Genomic DNA, 27868 nt, shown 5'->3' with positions numbered 1-27868 from the left:
GTGCAGGTAAGTTCTCTTAAACATCTGCATCTGGCCACACACCCAGCCCATATAGGAAGATGTGCTCAATGGAAATATCTGCGCTGAACACAAGAATCATACAATTTTGAACCTGCAGCGCGTTTCCTTAAAGTTAGCACTTCCATATGCATTACAGGTTTTACCCTAACTCCAGACCTTAAGGGGCACAAACAGGGCAGGAATTCTGTGTATCCCTGCCTGAAAACATGTACTTTAGTGATTTTTGTATTTAGATGACTTTGCTTAGACTGAGATATCCACAAAAGGTGGCCTATTTGCTGCCCTTGATGACTGAAATTGAGTTCCACTAATCTGCACTACAAGCCCCTCTTTAACAAGCCACCATTTCTGCTGACTACTGGGCCTTCTTCCAAACCCCCTTCCTTTTACTTAAATTGGATTTATCTACAGTAAATAAATTATGAGATAAATGAAGCTAGGCTTTTTGAGACATTTAAAGACTAATTGTTTCTAACTAGATGTATGCGTGAATTCCTTAAACCCAATCTTTTTAAAACGAAACATTTTGCAGTATATCCCCCCTAATACTTACATTCCCTTGACTGTCTCCAAAAGTGCTACCTACATCTCATGCTCTTCTTTAAACAAGATACTTGTTCATAAACTCATCATCATCTGTCTTGACTACTGCAACTCAGTATTAGCAATGTAAAACAACAGAAAAAAAGACAAGACAAAACTAATTTATGCAAATATTTAATAATTTGATTACAAAAAAATTATCTGATGAACTTTTTGGACCACATCTTGCATCACATACGGAATACTAATGAAAGTGATAAGAATTGTAGCCCACAAAACTGGGTGTACTCATGTACATGTGTATGTTCTACATATATTTTCTTTAGCACATTATCAAATCTAACAATTTCTTATCTGTGCCTCAGCTGCATTGTAAGTGTACTGTAATCTGTGTACAACCATGGACAATATACAACCATTGGAATTGGATAACTTTACTAAGGGGGTGGGAGTTTAATTTATTATTTATTCTAATTATTACGTATTCCATTACTCCATTACTTTTACTATTTGGTTTAGATTTTAGGAGAAAATAAAATACATTGTGCTTTTGACACTATATTTTGTACAGTTTGCCCTAGAATAGTCAACAAATAGCCTAACATGTCCTATAGAACAAAAATTCATAGTTTCCCTGAGTGACGTATACACTGTTTCCAAGACTGTCACCTTTGTAAATGTAACTATAACAAAAATTGACCATGCCTTCTATGGTGGAAAATTTGCCCCTACACTCGACACTCGAAAGGCTAAACAATGTTTAAATTGGGTTACAGTTGTGTAGTTGTAGAATATAGGTAAAGAAGCATAAACAAATGCTTTAGGAAGAATCTTTGGTAAGGATATAAAAGAAACCGCTGAAAAAATTGTTAATAGACCTATTTTAACTTTACAGTACTCCACTTTTTTTGTATTAAATGCTGCTTTATTCTTAAATTAATCTCCTATTTAATGACACCTCTCTAATCAACTTGCATGAAGAATAGAACGGTAAATGATAAGGAATTAATATGCAAAAATAATCAAATAAAATAGGTTTACAGAGGAAGCTGGTCATTCGACGCGTGACTATGAAAGGTTTATGCCTGGATCTGGAAGAATGCATACCAGCAACATTCAAACGCTAAACTGCACAAGCTATGTGAAAAAGGATGAATAATAGTGCCATAAGGGTTATTGACCTTTGGAAGGGCAACACAACCCTAAAAGATAAAAATGTAATTTCAAAAGACCACAAGTTTCCCTTTAGTTATTGTTATTCACTGGTCCATGATTTCCAAAGGTCAAATGGAATTATTTTTTTCGGAGACTTTAGAGCATATACTCAACTATGTTCCTGTCTGTTTTAGCGTGTTATAATTATGTATTACTTTTCAGTAGAGGAGTGCAGGATCTGTCAGCACAATATAAAAAGAATATACTACTAATAATAACCATTGCTGGGTGAAAAATGAAACTTTGTTCCTGTGAGAGTTACTGTGAATATCATACAATCGTCCCCCTTTTCACACCAAGGGGATAAGGGCGCACATTTGAACCTTTTGCTGGAACTCTAATATTATCTACACAAAGGCAGAGGTTTTTGCTATACTCACTAGTAGCTAGTAGACACCGCCATTCCTGTAGTGATGATATGTAGGTTATTAGAATGATACCTCAAGTTGAGCCCTGTCAGCGTCTCCTGCTGCTCCTCTATATGTTCTTGCAGATCATCAAGGATAGGTAAATGTCTTGACATAAAGGAAATTGGAAATTATTTTCCAATATGATCAAGCTATATAGCCTCTTAAAGCCCTTGAGATTTTGGTTATGTGGGAGATGTGCCCACGCAATGTATAGTAAGACTAAATAATAATAAGAAAACAATTTGGACAAAAAATAGCAGATATCCCCTTGAGTCCCTTTTGGACATCGGACAATGAAAGCGGGCAGTTAAAAACAGCAAACACCCACAAGTTGTACTAAATGTCCATTCACATATTCACTATTTAAGTGTGCCATTTACATTTATGCACACATCATTATCAAGCGATTTCCTTAAGTCCTTCTGCCTACAGAAAGGGGTTCTACATCCAAAACTTAAAAAGGGTGACACCTGGCTGTGTATATACCCGTGTGCCAGCATTGTGAGGCCTTTAGGAGAGGACAAGAAGATGTAAAAGAAGTCCTTTTTATTTGTTATTTTAAGGAGATTGTACATCTTTTCCAATAGTTTTTAAATAACACACTTGGAATACCTTCATAGTGATATAAACATATACTGCATTTCTAATTAAATTTGCTGAGAAAAGACTTCAGCTATAATATCATATAATATAATAATGAATTCAAGTAGTTTTCTTCTGCAGGTTTTGTGTTTTTTCCCAAACTGACTGAATCTTAAGGCTTTGTAGTGTGATTTTAAAACCCCACTATTATTCATAAGCAGCACCTGTGGCGGTAGTCAGAAGTGCAATCCCTACCCAAAATAAATGGAGTGTGAAGTCTGTACCTTCAGACTTCTGCATCAGCACACTGTGGACCAGTGATTGAAGCTGAGCCTCAGGATTTGAGGTCAGAACTGGAGCCACATGAACTGCAAGGGAGAAGGAGAAAGGTAAGAGATAGGGAGAAATGGAGTAGATGATAGTGAGAAATGAGAGGTAACAAGAAAGGAGAGAGAGGCAGTAAGAGATGGAAGGGAAAATGAGTAAGAAAACAGGTGGGGATAGGTAAAGAATAGGAAAGATATGTAGACAAAAGATAAAGAAAAAGTGTAGGGTAAGAAGAAAGGGGAGAGACAGTCTGTCTGTATTTTGAAAGTGTGTGTAGGCTAATGCAAATGTGTCTGCAAGGCAAGTGCCAGCCAGTTTGTTTGAGTGTAAGGGCAAGCGTGAATGTGTATGTTTATGGATATTTGTATGGGCAGATGTTTGTGTATGTGTGTATTCTGACAGCGTGGCCATACTTTTACTTTTTTGGGCTTAAACAGAATAGAATGATTCACTGTAGGAGTTGTTTAATTAAGGGGCACTGTTTAGTATTGTTTTATTTTTTTATTTTTTTTTTAAATGCCTTTGCTTAGTCCAGCAACTATGAAAATGTCCGACATGAACCATGTCTGTGCCTATCCTTGGTTAAAATTGACAGGTTGGAATAAGTGTGTGGGGAGTGACAATGTACAAGTTAAACTGTGTACAGTATGTGTCAGTCTACAAGGTTAGAATAAGTGTCAGCATATAGTGTGTGAGCGGAGTCTCAGTGCATAGTGGTACAATGAGTGAATGTGTGTTAGTATACAATGTGTGGGGTATTAGAACAAGTTTGGTGTACAGTATGTGTGTTTGGGGTGTCAGTGTACAGTGTGAAACTATGTTGAGTGTAGTATGTTGTTAGATGAGCATGTTGGTGTATAGTGCGGTGTGCCAGTGTAAGGTGTTAGAGTGAATGTGTGGGGGTGTCAGTATAGAGTATAAGACTGAGTGGAGTACCCACAAACAGTGTGATAGTCTATTGTTTCAGTATCAGATCATCAGTGTATGGTCTATAAAATGTGTGTTATCGTATGACCTGTGTGTGACTGAGTGTGTGTGTTTGTAAATAGTGCTAGAGAGTATTAGGCAGGGAGGTGGTCACTACGCAGAGAGCAGGGTACTGAGCAAAGAAGAAGCTGTAGGGGCAGAGCAATTATTTCCTGTACCTGGGTGTGATGCACCCTTTGACCCTTCGTACCTGGCTCAGCTGCCCCTGCATAAGAAATAATTGTACTGCACCCTACTCTGTTAAGCTAAATGCTGCTAGACTTATAAAATATTGCCATCTATGTGAAAAAATGGGGGAAGCAACTGGGTCTAAGACCGGCCCTGGGCACCACTAAAATGAAGCTGTAGGAGTAGGCGGTGTTGATCGGGGTTAGTTTACTATTAACTATTGGCAATCAAAACACTATTTAATATGATTGTTGCTACAGAAGCTCTCCAAGCCTCTCCATGCCCTGTGAAACACATGGTAGGACACCTAAGGCCTTTCAAAATGGTGGCACATTGCCATCTAGAAAAATGACCACAACCATGGATGTTTTTTACTACATGAAGTGTAGGGGTCCAAGTTAATCCTTAATGCATTATTACCACCATTTTCTCTTTACTAGCAAAACATTAATCCCTGAATGTCATGCATATTTATCAAAACACTGTTAGCGTCCCGCCAAGAGTGAAGAAACCTTAAAGTAGCTGGTTGTGTATTACTGTCACTCTGCTTGCTGGTACTTGACAGAACAGTTCAACCACTCGCAATTAACTATTATTGGCATATTAAAAGCATTGTTGTTGATGTTCTTTTGGGTTTCAAGAAGGGATCATTCTACATTTACTTCATCTAGGCCATCAATGTTGCTAGTGAATGAACAAAGCTTAATATAATTAATGGAACTCCTGCTGAAACATGCATTCTGGAACCTGCCATTACAGTATTGTAACTATTATTTATTATCAGCCCACTCTATCGACTTGTCTGCTTTTTTATGATGTTTCTGCTAAATTAATTGACTATTTTGTCTGTTTATAAAAGATCAGTTCTGTTTAGTTGTACAACACTTATTCATGTGTGTTTGCACTGACAACTCGTTTCTATGTATAAATCTTTTTTTTTTAATGTTTATTTTGACAAAGTAAATTACTCTCTCATTACTGTTTAGATAAGTGAATAATGTAGCCAAACTAAACACAGCAGGTCTCATTTATTTCCCCATCTTTTAAAACACTATAATCAGTCCATTAATTTCATCGTGAGCCCCAGTGTTACATGTCATTCTCACAGCAGCCCTTTCCCCATAAACCTGCAAATTCTTAGAATTGATTATAAATTGCACATGTTCGTTATGTATTGTATCTACTATCTGCTGAACAAATATTGTACTCACAAACATCTATTGTTTATTAAAAAAGAAAAAAACTTTCTTGCACTCCTGTTGCAAGCTTTCAATGTTTAAGGTACCAGTACTTTAAGAAGTCACTTTTATTTACCTTATGCCATTTACTATTCTGCCAGTTTAGTTAATGTAGAAAAGACAATTTTCGGCACATTGGACCTGATTCAATTGGCTGTGTTAAATAAAAAAATGTGCAGCTGAAAACGGCATGGAATACTTTTTAAAGCCACATAAAAAAAACATTTGGCAATCACAGAAACCATACAGTAGCTGCTAAAAATTCCTATAGAAATACTTCGGAATTTAATTCCCTGAGAGATTCAATGGGCTTTTATACATTTTAGAGATAACAAAATGTTACATCATCAACCAGAGTTTCAGACCAACACCAACTAGGTCCAAACTGAATGTTAGAACACTAGATATTAGAAGTACACACTGCGACCAAGTAAAGAAAAGCCATGCCATTTTCACTGTGGGAGCAAATATAAAAATGGAATATATTAGACACAACTACCTACGCTAGCGTCTGTACTAGAGCTCTATACAGACCAGCAATCTCATCAATACACAGCATAAACCTGGACAGTTATACCCTCAGAGTCAACCAGCTTACCCACATGGAATGGCATAATTGCCACAAAATACTGATATCCTTACATAACACAATTGAAGCAATAAAAATGTTACAAATATCTGCCATATTTAAATGTCCATCCTCCCATATAAACCATTGGTGGTTGTGCATGACCGCAGATACAGCGATGCATAGCTCCTATGTTGCAGATGAAAGCAAATTTTAAAAAAAATGTGGATTTATTTTTTCCCATCTCTCTAAATGTAAATGGTAAAAGTATGTGTTTTAGCATAAAGGCTAGCATTAATCGTCCATAAAAAGTATATATATTTTTTGAGTGTACACTAAACACAAAAAAGTAAACCATGGTTGAACAAATGCATGGTAGAAATGGCAAAAAGCTATTGTCTTTACCCTCAGTCATGAATTGGTTAACTAGTATAACTACAATGGGGTCTAAGAAGTCAAGTGGTCAGTGGAGGTAAGGATTAATTGAGTTTGCATGCTAACACTTCCAAAACAGCAAGTGATGGAATTGGATAATTGGCATAATATAGGGACCAGGGGGATGTCAGGGTGTCTGGATGGTATAAAGAAGAAAAAAATATTAATGAACACATATATGTCTTATTACAGTTTCTTCTAGGTTGACTGATGAATGAGTGAAGAACCAAAATGTGAAATAGTTAAAGGGTCAAGAGAGAAACAAGTTTAACTAATATAATGCAACAAGAGAAAATGTGCAACATATTAAACGGTTTCTGCAACGTAATCAGGTATTAAAGTAGTCATTTACATGCACAAATTTACAGATTAGTTTACGGAGTATACAAGGATCTGAATAATGCATTTATTCTTTCAACTCAACTAACAATAAAACTGTATGTACCTCTTCCAAATCTCTTAGATAATCCAACGTAAAATCATTGATTGCAGTTCATATCCTTTGTAATATTCTGCTAGTAATTCTTGTATAGTGTAGATGGACTGCAATGTGTAAATGTTGACAATATAAAATTGTATTCTATATAAATAAACTTTTATATACACTAACATGCAAAGGTTTGGGGTCACTTAACGGTTTTCATAAAAAATAAGGAAATTTGTAGCTGTAACATAATTGCAAAAGTATCTTCAAAAAGATCAAACACAACATGCCATTGGAACCCAAGATTGAGGGTTCTTATCCTTTTGCTGTTATTTTAATAGACAACATTTTCATTTCATAAGAAAACAAGAACATTTCTATGTGACCACACTCTTTTGAATGGTAGTACATATATATATATATATACCGTATTTGCTCGATTATAAGACAATTATAACCACTGTTTTATATTCGAGGACTTCTTCTAATCAGAGACCTCAAAAAGAGGTCTGACTACAAGACTAAGATCGAGATCCCCCGCGGCGCTGCAGGGGACCTAGATCCTCCTCTCCGGCAGCTGGTGGAGGTCTGCGCAATAAGCCAAGCATGTCTCTAGACCCTATTGAGCATCTGTGGGGCATCCTCAAACGGAAGGTGGGGGGGCGCAAGTTCTCTAACATCCACCAGCTCTGTGATGTTGTCATGGAGGAGTAGAAGAGGGCTCCAGTGGCAACCTGTGAAGCTCTGGTAAACTCCATGCCCAAGAGGGTTAAGGCAGTGCTGGAAAATAATGGTGACCACACAGAATATTGACACTTTGAGCTCAATTCGGACATTTCCACTTATGGGTTTACTCACTTTTGTTGCCAAGGTTTAGACATTAATGGCAGCAAATTTACACTGTTATACAGACTGTATACTCACTACTTTACATTGTAGCAATTTCTTCATTGTTGTTAATAAAATATTTACAAAAATGTGAGGGGTGTACTCACTTTTGTGAGATACTGTATATACATGTAACATATCATCAAATACTTTATACTTTAATCAAATAATATTTTGGATAACCTTACTAAGATTCTTTCTATACCTGAAAAACTACCTATGACTTTATAAGTTGTACCATGGCTGCTCATTCTGTTTCACTGTCTATACCAGTAGATCCCCGTTGTCCCCATGAAGAGTGAAGAAGGCATCACCTAATGCCCTTTTTTAACACTTTTAAAACTTTATATTGACTTCTGCAACAGATATGCATTTCTTCCTTAACAAAAATCTTAAATGTGGTGACATTAGACACTGGTATAGCATGACTTTATTCATTAGTTGTTTGTTTCATAACCAATTCCTTTGTGACATTTACTTATAGCCACAAACGTTTATTGAAAATCCAGGGACAAACATTACATTGTAGAAAGCCAATACAATGCCATATTAATTTTGTAATCAATGCCATGTCATATTAGCACATTTTGACATTTAAACTGACAAGTGGCAGATGACCTGTGGCAATTATTTGAAATTAATTTTTTGAGCATTAGAGACAGCGGAGGACTAGCACGTAAAGCAGAGTGGTGTATGTATACACACAGACACTCACTCGCTCTTACCTGGAGCCTGTGATACTACTACTAATACTGATGCATACTATTTACAGATTGTGCTAAGTTTGTGTTACGTGCCCCATTGAGCCCCTGTCCCCAGTACCTGATAGGCCATGTTTAAAGAATTTGCACCAGTCTGGGGGCAATTACACTTCTGTCCCCCAGGCCAACCCAACATATCCCTGCTTTTCAAACCCCTTTTAAAGAAAGATAACTATAAAGAACCAAACAGTTCAGGAAAAAGATTCAATCATTGTGGAAAATTAACCTAAAGTCTTCTTTTGTTTAGACATCCTGGTGGTTACGTGCAGAATTGCTAAAAGACACTGGGGAAACAATGGCTCAAATTATTCCCCCCCCTTTGCCACCCCTTCTCTGATGAGGGACAAAGCCACAATGTGAATATATGTAAATATACCAAAAGTAATCAGTGCCAAGAATACTTTTTCTAATGCTTAATTTAGTTACTAAAGTGTGACATAAAGCATTGTAGATTTAACAGAATGTACAACTGCAAGCATAATCACATACATTCAGAGACATCATGACAAGCACACTGACTTTCATACACACGGATCCAAGCTTCTACAGAGCATCTCTGTTCCTGTGACTACCATGCCTTTTCATTACCGTTTCCTTACAATCAAAATGTTCTGATTGAAAGCAGCTTTCGATCCTACTGACCACAGCAGGTGACTACAAAACGAGTTTTATATTGGCTGATCTTTTTAGCTGACAGAAAGTGATCATCTTCCAGAAGTTGAGTCTGCCTACTCAGCACAACAAGCCTAGTATGCCTACCTCGCAGTTCAGGCAATTTTATAGGATGCCATTGAAACAGGTTACTTTCCGTAATACCTGCCCCTTACTTTTCCATCTTGATCAGGACCTAGGTCACTTGATCTGAATATATATATATAGAGATAGAGAGAGAGAGAGAGAGAGAGAAAGAGGCGTGTCTGGTGTTTGTAGATGAGTGTTTAATAATGCTTCCACTACCCCCTTCATTTTAAGTGGAAGGGTTTTCCATCACCTTTACCCACCATAACTTTTGTGATGGTATTTCTCGTGCTACCCCAAGCCTCAAGTATAAAGCCAGTATCACAACCTCATGCTGACGAGTCCCATTAAGGACAAACAGCTGTCCATGAGTGGTGATCTGGCTATTGCACCTCTTCTCGAGTTTTGTCTAAAGGCTGTCTTGTACAGCAGGCAATTACCTTCAAGGGATCCATGTATGAAATGGATATAGAGGCAAAAGGTGATTATTGTTAACCTTATTTGCATGCACCTACCCAGAACCCCTTGTGCTTGTGGCAGCACCATGAGATTTTTGAGGGAAAAACAAGCTTTCTGGCTTGTCTGGTGTCTGTAGAAGAGTGTTTAATAATTCCACTACCCCTATATATATATATATATATATATATATATATATACGGTATATAAAGGTTAAATGTTACAGAATACATCTGGTAGATGACTTTTATTCTGCCTCTTTTCTAACTCTAATGGGTAACTTACATTTAGGAATAAAGCATTACAGACCAATGTAAATTAGCTCATGCTGCTTCTCTGTGAATTTCTATTGTAAGATTTTGATAGATCTCCATCTATTAAACTGGCCTTGTCAACCCTGACTGTAACTTGTAACCCACTCAGCAATTTAATGCTGCTTGCTCATTCCAACCTTGGTTATTCTGCTTTATATCTAGAGTCCACTAGACATTGTCAAGAATGTTTTATTCTGGTTATTAATACCAAAAGGGGGTATCACATGTCAGATGGTTGGCAGAACCCACAGCCTTGCATTGTGGGACAGCAAAGTTATCAAGTATGCTTTGGTATAGAGGACTGCATTGGAAGGCGCGGGCGGCCCAGGAACAAAACGGAGTCACGTGATGTGAGGTCACTTCCCGTGACTCCGCCTTGTTCCTGGGCGGAGCAAGAGAAGAGACACTGTAAGGGAGCAGCGAGAAGGCAGCCTTGCGGGACTGCGCGGGAACTCTGCAGTTCAGGTAAGGAGGTGGGCGTGATTGGCCACAAATGTGGCAGGAGCGGGCGTGATTGGCCATAAATGTGGCGGGAGCGGGCGGGCAAAAAATCAGCGGGAGCGGGCGGGATTAAAAAAGCCGTCCCGTGCAGGGCTCTACTTTGGTGTTTAGTATAGCAGAAAAGTCTTGTAAACAATAGTAACGTGTCTCATAGGGCACCCACAATCAGTTCCATAAGCTTTAATTAATTATAATTTTTTAAAGAAGTCACATTTGTGAAATAGGTTGGTTGTTTTCTTGCTCTGCTGTATAGTTTTTCTTCTTGGATTTAGTAATTGCTGTAGGATGTTTGTTAGCTGGGCTGGCTTCAATTCTGCATTTTGTATTGGAGAATTAACTTGCCATCTGGTGACCAAGAACATAAACACAAGAAATCTGCCCTCGTAGTAGGGAAAACCTCATATATCTGCCACATAAAGATAAAAACAGGGAACTGTTCTTCGTGTAGTCACATAATAATATGATTTCCCATCTTGCCACACGTTTGCGTATATATATTTACTGAGACATTCACATGAAATAACACAGGAGAGCAAGAGACCGATGTGGAACCTGAAAGAAATGTAAAGGTAAGGTCACAATAAGCAAGAGACAAATGAGGAAATTAAAGGGATAGTGTAGTCCCTCCCTAAATAATACCTTATGGAGAAGATGCTACTAACCATCATTAGCTGCCCTTCTCTACACACATCCTGCCACTTCAACCAACCCAACAAGGTCAGGAAAGTGCACCCACTGAAATCAGTAAGAGTGATTTCCATACATGCGCACAAGGGTCTCAAGTGGGTCAATGGTACTTTGGTGTTCGCCAAGCCAGTACTGGAACTGACTGTGGAGTACATCATGTGCAAGATGTGATGGGCTGAACACATCTTCTATGTGGAAATTACACGGAAGCTTGAGCTCTCAGTAACTGCAGGTAATGTATTCATTGGTCCCTGCACCACATTCCAGCTCAGGTTTTTGTGTTTCTTAATGGCTGTAATAACATAACAGCTGATGTTGCCAGAGCTTTGGGTCCATGTCTTTAATAAGCCCCTTGCCTCAACAGTTACACAAACCTTGTTTCAACTAGAAACAAACAGCTAAACTTAAGACTGGGGAGAGACAAGGGATGTATTTGTAGGCATTTTTGCTAATTAAACTTTCAGAGTTGGCCCTTCAAAATGAATAACAAGTTGATAATTCAACACAACTGACAACACTAACTTTAGTGATTAAACCCCCATTGATGCATATAAATGAAGGGTACTGCAACTGCAGCCATGGATCAGGTAAGTGACAAGCAGAAGAGCAAAATGCCATGTTGGTCGGTGTTCTGCTAATGTGCTGGCTCATGATAAGAGGAGAGGACTAGAAGACCAACAAAATCACTCTCACATGCACAGAAAGTTTAAGGGCACTTTAATTCTTACGCATAATTAATAATCATTTTGGTGCATATTTGGAAAACCAAACTTTAGCAGTAATATTAACTATACAAAAGTGAGTTATTTGGAAAAGAAAAACCCCCAAAAAACTGCAGATGATAATATTAATGTATGAATGTATTTGCTTCTGAATCTTTACTGAGAGCTGGGCTCCCTAAGATTTAACATAAGATTTACTAAAACCTGAGGACTGGATAACTCAGTTTCTCTTCCAAAGGTGCCCATCCTGCATAAAAATGAATGCCATGAGCGGCTAATTTATTAAAATTTTAAGAATACTGTTTTTTACACAATGTAAATAAGCAACTAGTTAAAATTTACACTTGCAAACACAACCTTCTTTGCACACATTTGTATAGTAATAAGCTCCCAGAATAAAACCATATGGATTTCAGCTGGCCAAAATGGATTTGGCAGGAGTATATCTTTCATGGCCAATGTGTTTTGTGCCAGGCTAAAACACATGGATGCTATACAGGGATGCTGGATCACCTCTCTGAACAATTAAATCAATGGGTGAAAAAAAGGTGGTCAATAATTCCACTAGCAACCATTCTATGTTAAATCTGGTATCACTTAATATTTGTATAAAATCTCTGATACTGAAAATACTGAATATTTATTTTTTTATGAACGATAACAAAAATAAATAATCCTGGCAGGAAATCCTAAAAATATCAGTTGTATTAGTCATTACATTCGCCAAAAATATCTGTTTATAAAAGAGCTGTCTAAGTATACTAGTTCCTGAAAAATACTTCTCAACAACCAATGCCGATGCAAGGAAATATTCTATTTGCAAAAGGTCTGAAACATTTGGCAGCCAGTAAATGACCTCATTGTCTAACGTTTTCGTCTGAAAATGTGTGATGATGCCAGTTGTCATTTGCAAGCGGTTCAAGGGACGATCAAGGACACGGATCACAGACTTGGCCACCTCCAGTGTCCTGCCTGGACTCCCGCTGACACTTTGTCCTTCTAACGCTGCCTGGGTACCTTTGGATAACACGCTACACCAGCGCCCTCTAGTGGCCAGTTGGCGCCTGCTCCGTTGTTAATGTAGAGCTCAGCTAGCGCTCATCCTGATTCAGTTGAGCTCCAGATTTTGCGTTTTTGCCACTGTGCCGCTGCTCCTGCTGCCACTACTCACTAAGCTGCAATTACCTGCTCTATACACCTGTAACCCTGGGAGTTACACGACTGGATTGCACCACAATGTGCTTTCATTGTATTTGATGGGTTAGAAAAGATGGAAATAACTGGCTGACTACTGCATCAAAAACCGTGCTGAGTTCCAGATCGTTAATCCTGCAAGTCGGATACAGTCCTGCAAGATGTGACAAAGAACCCGTCGGGGTCAAGAGAACCTCAGGGATAAACACCATTGTGAAGTGCCCTGGTGCAAGGGCTGCTAACCCCGAGGTAATGACACTACAGGTTGGTTTTGGGGCAGCCCCAAGGATGTGTAGACTTTCAATAGCCATCTGTCTAGCCTTGTTTGTAAATAAATAGATGTGTGCCTGGTGGGTGAGTGCATTGCTGCAGGAATAGGTAACCTCTGGTACCCTACAGCTACAGCTCCCATTGTAATCAGCATTATGGTAGTTACAATTTATGGCAGAAGGTGCAAAGTATGATTTGTTGAAGATGACAATGCACTCCAAAAGGATAGATGATACAGAGATAAATTATATATATTGTAAAGTGAATATATACGTGACAGAGATAGTCATGGATGGATAGTTAGATATATACCGTATATATTGATTTATTGATGATTGCTAGAGATCAATTTAGATATTGTTCTCTTCCTTATCACATACCCATTGATTTGAGTTTTGTTACACACTACGCTTCACATAGATCATAGGGTGAGCTCAATCTAACTCCAGAGCTTCCCAGGTGTCCTCAACCAGTGGGTTTGGAGTAGTAAACGATGGATTAGAAATGTTTAGAATGACAAAAGTGCACAACAGTTGCCAAACTACATGAATCACTGGTCCAAGTACCACTGTAACTACTTGTTACTCTGCATGCTTTAAAAAACATATATTTTTGTTACTATTCTTGCTGTAAATGTAGTTTTTTTCATGGTTGTAGCATGTTCCAGGTTATATGATGAAGATGATAAGAGTTATAATTAAGTTGCATCTGTGAATTATTATAGGCACAGTTGGTTATATCACTGGATAATTAACAGTTATAATAAACAGAATAATGATGAAGGAAAGCAGATAAAGTTTATAAGGTGAAAGTATGATACCTTTTCTGGAACAGCTTTAATGCAGCTTGTATGTTGTATTGGGGATTGTGTATTAAGAACAATGATGAAAACGGGTGGAAATAGAGCAATTAGCGTAGCAATTAACTGAATGTTCCTCTACTCTCCTAAACTGAGCTAATACAAGTTATGTTTGTGTACTGTAGTTCCTTTTCTGAAGTGGTAAATTGGATCAGGGGGATTGTATTCCCTTTGACCTTGAAATAAGCAATTGTTTATTGATTGTTTCACAATCACCACTCTGGCTACAATTGTCAGCAAATGATTGAGGGTATTTTAGTATATTCTAGCTCTTTCTATATACTACTGTATTCTACTACAATTATATGCAGGGCCCCCTGATGCCCACATGATCAGACTAGAGTTGCTCAAAAAGAGAATGAAACATTATTTAACTGGATACATGGCTCAATGGAATTGGAATGATGGCCCTGGTAATAAGTGTTTTGCTTGGATCTTATATAAGGTATTAAGGGTATCTTTACTCCCGTTTTCTCCCCCGTTTTTGGGTTGTCATTCTCAATGCCTAAATGTCCTGATCTCTACCACCATCCACCTACTCCTGTGGATATAAGCACTGTTGAAGGAGATGACTTCCTAGAAACTATAAATGCTAACATAGCTCTGGGTGATGTAGGTCCTGACTGCTCCAGATTAGCTTCATCCTCTACTAAAACCAAAAGCATCAGCATATTCAACCTAATGCCAATTCAAATGACATATGTAATCCGCACAACGAAATGGGTTGTGGCAGTTTTCTGCTTTGTTTGTTTTAGTTATTTTTTGCATTGATCATTTTGAAAGAAAAGTATACAGATTAGTAGTGCAAAGTGCTTTTTAGTAATGTTTGGGGAATGGTTGAGTCTTCCCTCTAGATTCTAGAACACTTTCCAGGGTTTGTAGCATGATTCTTGTCACAATAGTGGCTTATATGAAAACCACAGATTGTTACGTTCCAGGAGATGAAAGAAAATATGTTATGACTACTGGATCAAAATATTTTCTTTTAATTAATACATTTTAAGTTAAAATGGATGAAAAGTTAATAAACTCTAAACATCTTCATAAATGTTATAATTCTTAAAATAACCACTTGGAGGTTTATATATCTGTCTGTCCAGAGTTTGATTTGTGGCAGCATGAAAAGAACAAGGGCACATTTATGAGTTTTAATTCCAGAAAATTCAGCACATCTGAGTCACCTAGTAACTATTTTTGGAAAAATAATACACACAGTTCTTTCTAGAATATAAATTTGTCTTCAGGTAATGATAGCAGTCCTGTCAAATAAAGATGTAGTGAGCACTGAAAGGAATCTCAATGCACATACATTTTCTCTTCAAGGAATTGTTCTTAAAAATAGATTTTAGGTTGTCTCTGAATGTTCTTATGAATATTATGATAATGTCTCTGTCAAATATGATCTAATGCAATATCAGTATATGCTATAACTTGACCAGCTGCTAAGCACCTACGCACCAAAGTTAGCACTTGTACTATTGTGGCCATTCTTTAATACACATCTTTAAGGAATTATTCACTAACGGCCGAGTTATCCTTTAATTATCTAAAATAAAATAACAATTGAATAGCATCTTACTTATTCATAAATTGCATAACTTTGGAGGAACTTGGATGCCACAAGTTGCTCTCATAATCAGTGAAGCAGGATGAAACTCATTGGAGACACATTATGATCTGTGGTGATTTTGCCATCCACTTTCCTCCATTTTCCAGGATTAAGTTTTCTCCATGTCATGGGGAAACTTGCTAAGGAACTGCCTTGACCTTGAACTTGACCTGCTACCTGCAACCACCTCACCTCCAGTCAGCTTTCCTGCTGGCTCAAGGAGATTTCCAAAGGGAAATGAGACCATGTGGTATACTTATTTTGTGTTTTCCTTTTTTCTATGTATTATTATTTTTTTAAACTATTTCATACACTTGATTAAATCATATTCAAGATCCTTAATTAGCCACAGATCAATGTTTGTTATAGACAGAGATTTAAATAAATAATATCAGATACACAGCAAACAACCAAACAATAAAAACGTAATGTTTACAGATGTTAGAGGCATGTCATACGCAATACATAAAATACTGTTTTTAGTAATATGTAACTGTGCTATATTTTAGAAAATACAGATTTCACAGATGTATAGTTAAGCAAGGTATTAAAAATTTGTAATCAATAACGAAACTGTATTATGGCATACTTTTGAAAATAAGATTGGGTCTATACCTCTTACAAAACAGTATTCATTCATAATACTACTAATAATAACACATCATAAATTCTGCATGCGCCCAGGATTGGTCATCTAACATGTGTCTTTTTATGTGGGTTAGTATGATCCCAGAGCACACTAAAGAGGTTAGGATGCCTGATGTCTAGCTGAAGGTGGCTAAGACAATGTGCCAGTATCTGTTTGGCAATGTAGTGATGATACCAAAACAAATTTACCATAGGGTTAATTGAGTATTAAGTTTCATAGATAAGAGTTTGAGGATCTGATCAAAAGGTGAGAAGGAGGAACCCAAGGACATGTGGTCCATAAAGTCTTGTAAGTGCCAGTGGGAGGTTGAGGAGTAGAATAAAGGCCAAAGGAATACTATTTGATGATAAGGGCAGAAACATGGGATGCAGAGTCATGGAGAACTTCATAGACCAAAATGACCTTATAATTACCAAATATCATTTTTTGATGCTGCCAAAGGAAATCCTACTGGAGGTACTTTTTCTGAAGGTACATTATTTGTAGTATTCCCTAAAGCAAACAAGTCAGTTCTCGTCGTGTAAAATACTGATTTTGCAGCAAATCTAAATTTTAATTTCTAAAAATAGAAGAGCTGGAACTGCTAAGCCCATCGCTGCCCAGTTGTACTAGAACCATATTGAACCTTTTCTGGTTCCATTCACTCCTGTATGCAAACCGGAATGGAGTTATATAGGTTTTGACTCAGAACTGACATTGTTGCAAGTGGAAACAATTGATTCCCTGAAGTCAAAGCCAATGTGACAGCTGAAAAAACAGTAACCGTTTCCACACAATCACAATGAGCCTCAGAAATATAAGTGCAAAATACATATGGAAACGTATTAGAATAAACAATGGTTTATCTCTATAGATACAGCATATGAACTCATAGCAATCCAGTTGAAATGTGAATATTTGATGTTTGAATATGACATGATGAGTATTTTAGAAGACTGATATTATTATGGTCAGGGATTTTCTTACGTAATTATGTACATATCTATTCATACATATAGATCTTCTTAATGTAAATATAAGCATGGCTATTGGTTTTCTAATGCAGAGGACATTTACCCTTCTTTATTATTCTCCTCTAAACTTTCAGGCAGAATCCATCTCATATGACATCTGATTTTCTCAGCTCAAGAGATTCTCACAACTTAGGCGGCCTGTTCATGGTCAGACCAGTCCCAGTTTCATTCACTTTTCTATTTAGCCAGCTGTAGGTATACTCAGTCAGCAAGTCAACAGCTTCTTTCCTCCGCATGCCTTATTTAATCAACTCAAAACCAGATGGCTTTGCCAGAAAGCCCACTGTTTAATTTTTGAAGGCATATGTTCAAATGCATGGAGAGATACTGTTAAACTTGCCAAAAAAGTCCCCTTCCTTTTTTTTTTCTTCATCTTTTCGCATTGCAAATATTGCTTTGTTATTTGTGCCATAAAAATAGGGTTTCTTCCAAAAACTAGTAATGATCTTGAGTCAATACCCAAAGACTGGGAATCATATATAATTTCCACATAAAATGTATCAAATAGTACAAACTAACAAACAAAGGCTAGCAGAAGGCAAATGCCCCTTTGGCTGGTTCCCATTCTTAAAGCAGAGCCGATTCACTTCTTCAAACAAGACCCCAAACAATGTGACCTTTTTAATAGTAGTAAGGCATCTTATCAAATGTGTGGGCAGAGGGGAATTTGTAAGCAATATGCTAAAAAAAATAAAGCATTCTCCATCTTATTGTACATATTTTCACTGTTTGCATTCCCCTATACGAATATCCTTTCCCATTTAGCAATTGGATTGTTGTTCTCTTCACTCTCTGTACACTCTTCACTTATGTATGTATTTGGTATTCTTTTTCTAAAATTGTCACTACGAGTGTTATTAGATAAACAGCATGTTGGCTTTGTTGTGATTTGTTATTTTTACATTATTTTCCCCTGGATTTGAGCCATACTTCCCATTGGACCAGTGCCTCACAATTATGAAATTGCCACACATTCAATTTTTCTGTGCGAGTGGTAAATTCCCATCTGTTCTTCGGTGAATGTAATTATTTTATGATTATTATTAAATTTAACAATACGTGTATACTACCTACTAGTTCCCCAGCTGCAGCTTAAATACAGAAATTTCAGTAAATTTCTATAAATATGATCTGTTATTGCAGACATGTTTTGGTATAATTTGAACCGGAAAATGCAATTTAATGTCAAGAAGGACACATATTGTCACACAGCAAGTACACCTATTTATTTGAAATATTACTAATACATTTTACCTCACCTAAGAATCTTTTAGGAAAAGAGCAGACATTTCCTTCATTCTTTTCTAAATGAAATGAAGAGTAAACGATAAATGCTCTCCCGTTCTCCTATTCAGGGGAATTCATACCTTTTCACAATCTTATTGTGCTTGCTTGCCACTTGATATATATTTCTATTTCTATTTTCTATCCTTTAGATATATATATATATATATATATATATATATCTAAAGGATAGAAAATACTTTAGATTTCTAGGATAAATCAAGCAAAAAGAATCTTTGTTCAAATGTGGGAATGTTGAAAAGGAGAAAAGGTCCTGTCAGAAAAATGCAATGTTTCCTACGTATTTCATAGTTTCAAGGTGAAGACGTGCAAAAAAAGACTGTAGGTGTATATGTTTTGTATTCCTTACCTATTGTTGTTGTATATACTTCTCCTCTCTCAAACCAATACCACCAATTGATATGCGTGGAGAATAATCCGCTCTGCGTTGTGTATTAATGATAAATGTAATACCCCTTGTTACCTCCTCCAAGAACTAACATATAACCGTATCCCCTTTTCCAGATAATATATATGTCTAGTTCTACTAAGGTTTTCTACCCGATATTACAATAAAACAGCCAACCCAAGATTCTTACCAGAGAGAGAGCTTTAATTAGAATCTACCCAGATTAATGTTACAGCAAAGACAAAACCAGAGTTACAGTGATATACAGACGACAATCATTCATACCACTCACAACCATCCCATCTATCTAATATCTGCTGCTAAGTGTGTATGCTGTGTGGGTGATGTGCCAAGGGTGAGACTCTCCAATCCAGTCTCCCCTTGTGTGTTTCTACAATGTCTTTTTAAGGGATTTCTCTATTGATGTGTAAATGAGGTCCCTGTCCTGTGTTCCCAAGACCCCACCATGTGATGTTATTGACTTGCTATGTTTCCCATGCCTGTCTCCAGGTGATGCATTTCCTTCCTTCTCTACATAGTGTATAGGTGTGATATCTTCTTACAGCTGTCTTTCCTGTTACTTCCCCCCTAAGTAGCTTGCAGCTATCATACATACATATATATACACACATAAACTTAATCAAGCACATATTAATTACAGATATACATACTTTGTATTTACCCCAACACTCCCCCACTTGAATAAGATCCATATAGGAACTTATTCATAAAGACATATACCAACTCAAACCCAAACAGTATTACAAGAACCAATATACTGGTATTTTATATCCCTACAATTGATGCTAGCTCTACTCGTTCCTGCTTGGTGTGTGTTTTTTTCAGTTCTTTCCTCCAGAAGCAATATAGGATGAATAAGGAATACAGGATGAATAAGCAATACAAATTGCAGGAATACAAATATTACAGAAGCAGTTCTTAATCCTGGGTGTGTGTATACATTGTAGGGGATGCTCCACCAGGGCTCTTGAAAGCTGTGTGTAATTTCTTTAGTGCTGGCTAAATTTTCTTTCACCAGATCCTGTAATTGCACAACCCTTCTATTATTTCTTTTAAATAATGTATCCAAATCTATGTTAAGTGGCAGGATTGTTTTAAATAGTGAGGGGATCATCTTATTCCAATTTCCCAGCTCCTCCTGTACCATGTTCACAGATACCTGTGTGAGTTGAATGTTAGCTCTTATGACCTCCTTACCCACTTTCATGGAGCCATAGGTGAGATTAACACACCATCCTGTAGCAGGTACATTACAAGGTACAGTTTGTTGCCAGAGAATTTTAGATACACCCAGTGCACAGATCGTAGGGCCCTGCCCATGTGCCACCCTTTCCATCCATTTACAGTTCTGTGAAGGTGAACTGGGCAGCTCCCTGAGCTCTCCATTATGCATCCATCTGACCGGACTAGGGGTTCTAGTACACAGGAACAAAGCCAAGCATTTTTACGTCTGTCACAGCAACTGGGGTTAATAATCTTCCATAACTGGTTTTCTTTTACCACCAAGCGGGTTTGTGGCAGGAGTTGTTTTAAAACATTAGTGCCATTAGCCACGTCTAACTCACCCAGCATAGTCATCTTATAAACAGGTACAGGCTGTTCTGTCCAAACTGGAATGTCGATTAGTAATGGAATTACCTTTTTCCCTACTTTACACTTATTGCACCAACTCTGTAGACTTTTAATTTTGGAAAGGACTACATTCTGGCAATCTATGCCAAATTCCCTAACCAGATCAAAAACTAGGGTAGAATTCACAATTCTGGGCCATTCCCCTTGTTTTATTTCTTGGAGGCCTAAATTTAGGTGTTCAACTAGTAGATTTCCGACTATACCACATACCATAGCCTTGGACACATCATTATTCTCAACTGATTCTCTCAGAGCATTTACAGATATATTAATCCATTGCAAATCTGCAGCAACTGTGTGAATGTTCTGTATTGATAGATCAGTTTCGGCTAGAGTGTTAAATTCCACACGTCCCTCTTTAAGTAAAATTTGTTGCAACCCATCTACAAATTTTTGTTCTCGTGAGTTTAGATCCTCTATGTCTTCTCTATTCCAAATTGAGGTCCCCAAACTGAATCCTGATATTATATCAGTACCCAGATCCCTTTTTTCTCTCTCTCTAAAACGAAGCCCTTGTGTAGCATCCCAGAATAGATGTGCTTGAAACACCTTTTTAAACCATTCTTTCAACATTTCTGGGCAGCTCTCTGGTATATTAAATGAAGAAAAATTTAACAATAAAGGTAATGTTACATAAGACACATCTGTATAAGCGACCGTTTGTGTTGGTTGTATGAATAATCCATGCTCTGGCCAGGGGGTGGTTGTTGGGCAGTCCTGTGAGTTAGTAAGTTGTACTTTAATTGCTGAGTCTACTATAGTATGCAGTCCACTGTGATTTGGGTTGCATGTCACAGAACCATCCTGGATTAATGTAAAATTTCTTTCCAGCAGCATCTTTATTCTCACTTCCTTTGTGGTATTGGCCCAAAATGTACTGGTACTCTTATGCATATCACTCCCTCCTGGATAGCTCCAAACTGCAAATTCAGAGGGAAGGTTAGACTTAGGCATTGAAATATTACACTGTACCACTATCCATCCCCCTATAGCCCCAACCACGGTATGCTTATCCTTAAATGTAACTTCTGGCGATTGCCCCTTTACTCTTAAAGTTACTCTGATTTCTCCTTTTTCTTCTGGACGTCTTTCCTCCCTCTTATATAAATTTCCTGAAAGAAATCACACATGTTAATGTCCCGATCTTCTCACAGGTTTGTTTCCTTTCTTCCTTTATTTATTTTGTTTTTTTCATTTAGTATCATCTCTTCTTTTTCTGAAAAACAAATACTTTAAAACAAATAGATTAGCATCATATGTTACAACAACAAATGAAAACAAATCTAGAAGACCACACTAGTTTTATTCTGTTTTTCAACTCTTTCTTTCTGTGCCTTAATAACATGGTAGGGAATCCAAGGCTTGATATAATCTTTCCTAACATCATTACCTCTTCCCTGAGATCCCCACCTAGTGTAATTAAAACAACTCTTATCTCCCTGCCTCCAACTATCAACCATGGGTCTTTCCTGAACATGGTGTTCTTTAGCAGAGTGAGATTGGCAATATCTGGCAAAATGTCCTACTTTACCACAAGCAAAACATTTAAAGGCTTCCCTTTTACCTGTGGGTCCCTGAAATTTATGTTGTAGCCTGCTCTGATACAACTGTCTCTGAAGCGAGGGGCTTAATACAGACACAGGCTTTGCAATGATTTTGCTGTGATTTCGGATTATTTTATGATTAGCATTATTTTGCTTCTCATCTAAACCTTGCCCATCTATTTCAACTGCAGCCACAACATCATTTCTTTTATACAGCTGTACATTTACCTTGTTACCATTAGCTGTGCAATGCACACGATCAGCCTCCCTCTTACTGCCGGCTGCCAGGGTCCTAATCTCCCCCTCTGCATCCTTCAGCCTCTGAGTTAGCCGCTCATTTGCACTACGCAATTCCTCAATTTCTTGCAAAGTCTGCTGGTTGCTTACACATAAAGCGGCAGCATTCTGTGCAAAAAGCTTACACTTCTCAACTTCAATGTTTAAACCTAGAACGTTTGCTTCCAAAAGTTCTTTTTGCTCTTTCATTGATTTGTACTGCTCCGCTATCCAACGGGCAGCAAAATCCAAAGCAGTTTTCACTCTAAGATCAACAATCTTATTATTTAACGCATTATACATCTCATCATGCTTCTCAGATTTTACTTTAATTGAAACATTCAGCTCTGCCAACTTATCTTCCTTTGCTTTCACAATTTCTTCTAATCTTAAACAACAAGAGAGTAGTCCTTGCACAATGCAACCTTTTCTTTTACTCTCTGACACCTTTTTTTCAAATAATGTCTCTCCCAAAAACTTCTGCAACATCTCCCATGACTGTTTACAGTCCTGTGGGATTTCATAAGGACCACCATGTCTCTTAATATAATTCAGAAGCCATTTCTTAACATTTTCAGAATAAGTAACTTTTGCACCCTCCATGTTGCATGTCATATCAAACGAACAAATCACAGCAATATAATATAATAACAATTATACTCACCACACTCCAGGCAGACTCTGTAAAGTTCTTCTGGCCAAGGGTCACGGCACCAATATGTTGTATATACTTCTCCTCTCTCAAACCAATACCACCAATTGAATAATCCGCTCTGCGTTGTGTATTAATGATAAATGTAATACCCCTTGTTACCTCCTCCAAGAACTAACATATAACCGTATCCCCTTTTCCAGATAATATATATGTCTAGTTCTACTAAGGTTTTCTACCCGATATTACAATAAAACAGCCAACCCAAGATTCTTACCAGAGAGAGAGCTTTAATTAGAATCTACCCAGATTAATGTTACAGCAAAGACAAAACCAGAGTTACAGTGATATACAGACGACAATCATTCATACCACTCACAACCATCCCATCTATCTAATATCTGCTGCTAAGTGTGTATGCTGTGTGGGTGATGTGCCAAGGGTGAGACTCTCCAATCCAGTCTCCCCTTGTGTGTTTCTACAATGTCTTTTTAAGGGATTTCTCTATTGATGTGTAAATGAGGTCCCTGTCCTGTGTTCCCAAGACCCCACCGTGTGATGTTATTGACTTGCTATGTTTCCCATGCCTGTCTCCAGGTGATGCATTTCCTTCCTTCTCTACATAGTGTATAGGTGTGATATCTTCTTACAGCTGTCTTTCCTGTTACTTCCCCCCTAAGTAGCTTGCAGCTATCATACATACATATATACACACAAACGTAATCAAGCACATATTAATTACAGATATACATACTTTGTATTTACCCCAACAATTGTTAAGTATGCTCTCTTTTTTAATCACACCTTGAATACCTTACTAATGTGTATTTATCATTGGCATGTTTGTTTGGGCCAGTAGACTGCCTCTTTAACATACTTTCTGAAAATATAGAATTTAATGGCCGATAAGAACTATTGGGACCATCTAGTGTGCACATTTTGTCCTGATGTAAAAACAAAATCTTTTATCGTCTTAGATTCATGCAAAGTTTTCAATGCATTTCAGAGTTTCAAGGTGGAGACATGCAAATGAAAACTGCAGGTATACTATTTTTATTCCTTTTCTATTTTTTGCAAACACAGTCCTTGGATTGGAATCATGGCAGCCAGAATGTTCTACCCACAGAGATCCTCATTTTAGGATAAGGGCATCTGTCTCCTGGGCTGGCAATCTGTTCTAAGCCCAAATGCCACAGATTCAGTAAGCTTATGGTGGTAAAATGTTGGCAGAAGTCCTCCACTGTGCATAGTATGACAATGTAAAAAGTAAAGATGCCAGCATAGACATGTCCAAAAAAAAAAGACCCTGCTCTGAATCAGAAGTGATGAAATGTACAAGTAAGACCCCAAGGCATGTTATCATTTCATTCCTTAGCCAATATAACATGGACTCCCTTGTTTGTGAATGTATTTTGCCTAAACTATAATACAAATATATTATATCTGCTACTTTAAACATTGCTTTTATGCATTCTGCAGCTAGTATTTTCTAAAATTCTAGATCATTTCAGGATGGGATAGTTTTCTATCATGCTTATCTAGAAATGGTAAAAGAAATGTTCACACTATGCTTTGAGTTGCATAAAAGAGTAAAACAAAGGGGGTAAGTGTACACCAACCTTAAAAACCATACCTAGGAACTCTCCGGGCTTGATCCAGAGAATTTTATTTTCAGAAAACAAAATTTCTCTCACTCACTCTCCCATACTCTTTCAGACTCTCACTTTTCCACATTGTTTTTCTTGTTTACTCTCTCATGGTCTGTGAAGGTCTCCCTACCTTCTGTACGACCACTTCTGCTTCTGTGTCTCACAGCTCCGCTTTCGTGTCTGGCATCTTGTTCTGCATCTTCTTCTTTCTCCTGTCCTTCCTCCTCTCTTCTACCTTCATCCTCATCTCTGTTGACATCACCTCCTAACGGACTTCCGCCAAAACGATGGAGCTTCCGGCGACATCCTCACCCCCAATCCTCCAATCTGGGGAAAAGGACGTCACCAGAAGCGCCGCCATTTTGGCAGATGTTTACACAAGGTAATCTTAGTGCTTAATGACGGCGCTTCGGGTTATGTCCACTACGTCGACCCTCCAATCGGAGGAAAGGACATACATCACTGGAAGCTTCACCATTTTGGCAGAAGTTTGCAGGGAGATCATGCCCACGAAGATGAAGACATTCAAGGAGTGTGATAGAATGGGAGTGACAATTCTGAACTTTTTTCTTTGTTTTTATCCATTTTGTTGGGGGGGTCTGGCCTTGTTTTCAGAGATTTGTACGACTTGACAAAATCATCAAATTTCATTACATTTGCAATTCGTACGAACAAGTCTAACAGTTTTCTTAACTGAATTTTTTCACTTTGTGAATTTGATAATTTTCAAGCTCTTATTTGAACTCTTTTAAACTTCAATAACTATTGCCCATAGCTTTATTTCATTATTACTTTCAAATCTACTAACGCTTTTCTACAATTTTTTGCTACCAATTTCAGCAAAATCTCTTCAAAACGGCAATAAATATACATAATGCAAGTAAGAAGTCAACTTGCACATTTATTATTGCTTACTTGCATTTGCACTCATAAGAAAGGTACACCATTCCTATGCAGTTTAATGCATATGGTAGCTGAGTGTGACCCTGTGCTTAACCTTTTTTAATGCATATAGAAATTCATGAGAATAATCTCTGTGCATTTTGGATGATTCCCTGTTCCATAACTCCTTGCCTTGCAGGTGAAGTGTTTGACTAAATGTATCTCCTGCAATGAGCAAGTGCCAGGTACTTACCTCCATCTAGCTCCAGAATTTGTTTGTGCAAGCTTTTCAGAGGAGTCTAGCGAGAACCCCCCGAGCCCATGTATATTTTGTCATCCGATGAATTTCAATGGAAGTGCCTTCATGACTGGCTGCTTTAAGAAGCCAAAACTGTTGAGAATCACTGATAGCAAAGGGGGTGGTCTTCAGAAGGTAAACATAGGAATGGCAAAGTATGACTTGGTCCCAAAATGAATCATAGCAAATCATCCACCAAACCTTCTGATTGACTGTGCGGGAGCTATGAGTCACTGCTGGTTGATTGGCTTTCAGCCTCAGTGATTTTCCTGTGTCTGCTAAAGATTTAATATACTGAGAATCGTGCATTCCTGCAATCACCAAGAGTTTAGTATAAACATATTACATGTTACTTTCTTTTACCCTTTAACACCACAGCATTAAACATGATTAATAAGCTATACTGCTCAAGAAAGTCCACAATATCTACACTCATCTGTCAAATGAGTAGCCTAGCCAGTGATATACTGTACATAATGTATATATATATATATATATATATATATATATATATATATATATATATATACCGTATTTGCTCGATTATAAGACGACCCCCCCAAATCTGAATATTAATTTAGGAAAAAAAGAAAAAGCCTGAATATAAGACGACCCTATAGGAAAAAAGTTTTACCAGTAAAAACTTTTCATCTAAACTATTTTTTTTTAATAAAAGCTATGATTCAGAAAAATATTTTGGTTTTATTTCCTTCTATTTTCCAACCTGCCCCTGTTATGCACATCTGCCCCAGAAATGCCTTATACCCCCTATATGCCACTGTGCCCCATGATATGCCTTTTAACCCTCTAAATGCCACTGTGCCCCATGATATGCCTTTTAACCCTATATGCCACTGTGCCCCATGATATGCCTTTTGACCCCCTATGTGCCTCTCTGCCTCCAGAAATGCCTTATAACCCTATATGCCACTCTGGCATTTAGAGGGTTAAAAGGCATATTATGGGGAAGAGTGGCATATAGGGAGGTTTAAGGCATTCAGGAGGCAGAGTGGCGTATAGAGGGTTAAAAAGGCATTTATGGAGGCAGAGCGGCATTGCGGGGGTTAAAAGGCATTTCACAGAACACTCTCCCTCCAGAAATGCCTTATGCCCCCCATTTAACACTCCCCGGCCAGAGCCCTGCGCGGGACTGCTTTTTTGCGCCCGCAAGTTTTTTTGCGCCCGCCTCCCAATGCAGTCCTCTACTTCTGACTTCCCTGCCATGTAGCCGGGGCAGCGTGTAGATCCCACACACTTACACTGCAGCTGGAAGGAGGCGTGGCTAGCAGCGGGGGTTGTCTGCGTCCATCGCGCAGACCTTCCCCGTCTCTCAGAGATCAGAGTCCTAAACACAATTCACCATTTTAGTAACCCTCCTCTTAACTCTTTTAAGAGTCAATATCCTTCTGGAGATGAAGCCTCTGGAATTGCATACAATAATGAAAATAACTGTACTTATCTTGCATACAGTCAACAGCAGGAGAGTCAAGTTAATGCAAGCCTGGTGGGAATTAGGCATTACAATTTGATCAAATATCCTCAGGGGTCATGGAGCCTACCTCTGTTACCACTCCATGCCCCCTGGGATGGGCAGTTACAGTACAATTAGCATATTAGAGAGTCACAGAGCCAACTTGTGGCT

At 37.9% G+C, this 27868-nt stretch overlaps 1 protein-coding gene and 1 long non-coding RNA gene across 2 annotated transcripts in view; one reads left to right on the top strand and one right to left on the bottom strand.

Annotated features, from left to right (window-relative positions):
• The window catches only part of LOC128482732 (uncharacterized), a 194439-nt gene that overhangs the window by 22654 nt on the left and 143917 nt on the right, over window positions 1–27868 (bottom strand). The window lies entirely within an intron of this gene.
• HTR1E (5-hydroxytryptamine receptor 1E) overlaps window positions 13116–27868 on the top strand; it is a 66120-nt gene continuing 51367 nt past the window's right edge. Inside the window, exon 1 of the mRNA XM_053458604.1 lies at window positions 13116–13428. The gene's annotated coding sequence lies outside the window, so the exon portion shown is untranslated. The remainder of the gene's footprint in view (window positions 13429–27868) is intronic.

The sequence above is a fragment of the Spea bombifrons genome, chromosome 3 (assembly GCF_027358695.1).
Source record: "Spea bombifrons isolate aSpeBom1 chromosome 3, aSpeBom1.2.pri, whole genome shotgun sequence".
In the NCBI taxonomy this organism is placed as follows: Eukaryota; Metazoa; Chordata; class Amphibia; order Anura; family Pelobatidae; genus Spea; species Spea bombifrons.
Note: the sequence above shows the minus strand (reverse complement) of the source record. Positions and strands in the feature narration are given on the sequence as shown.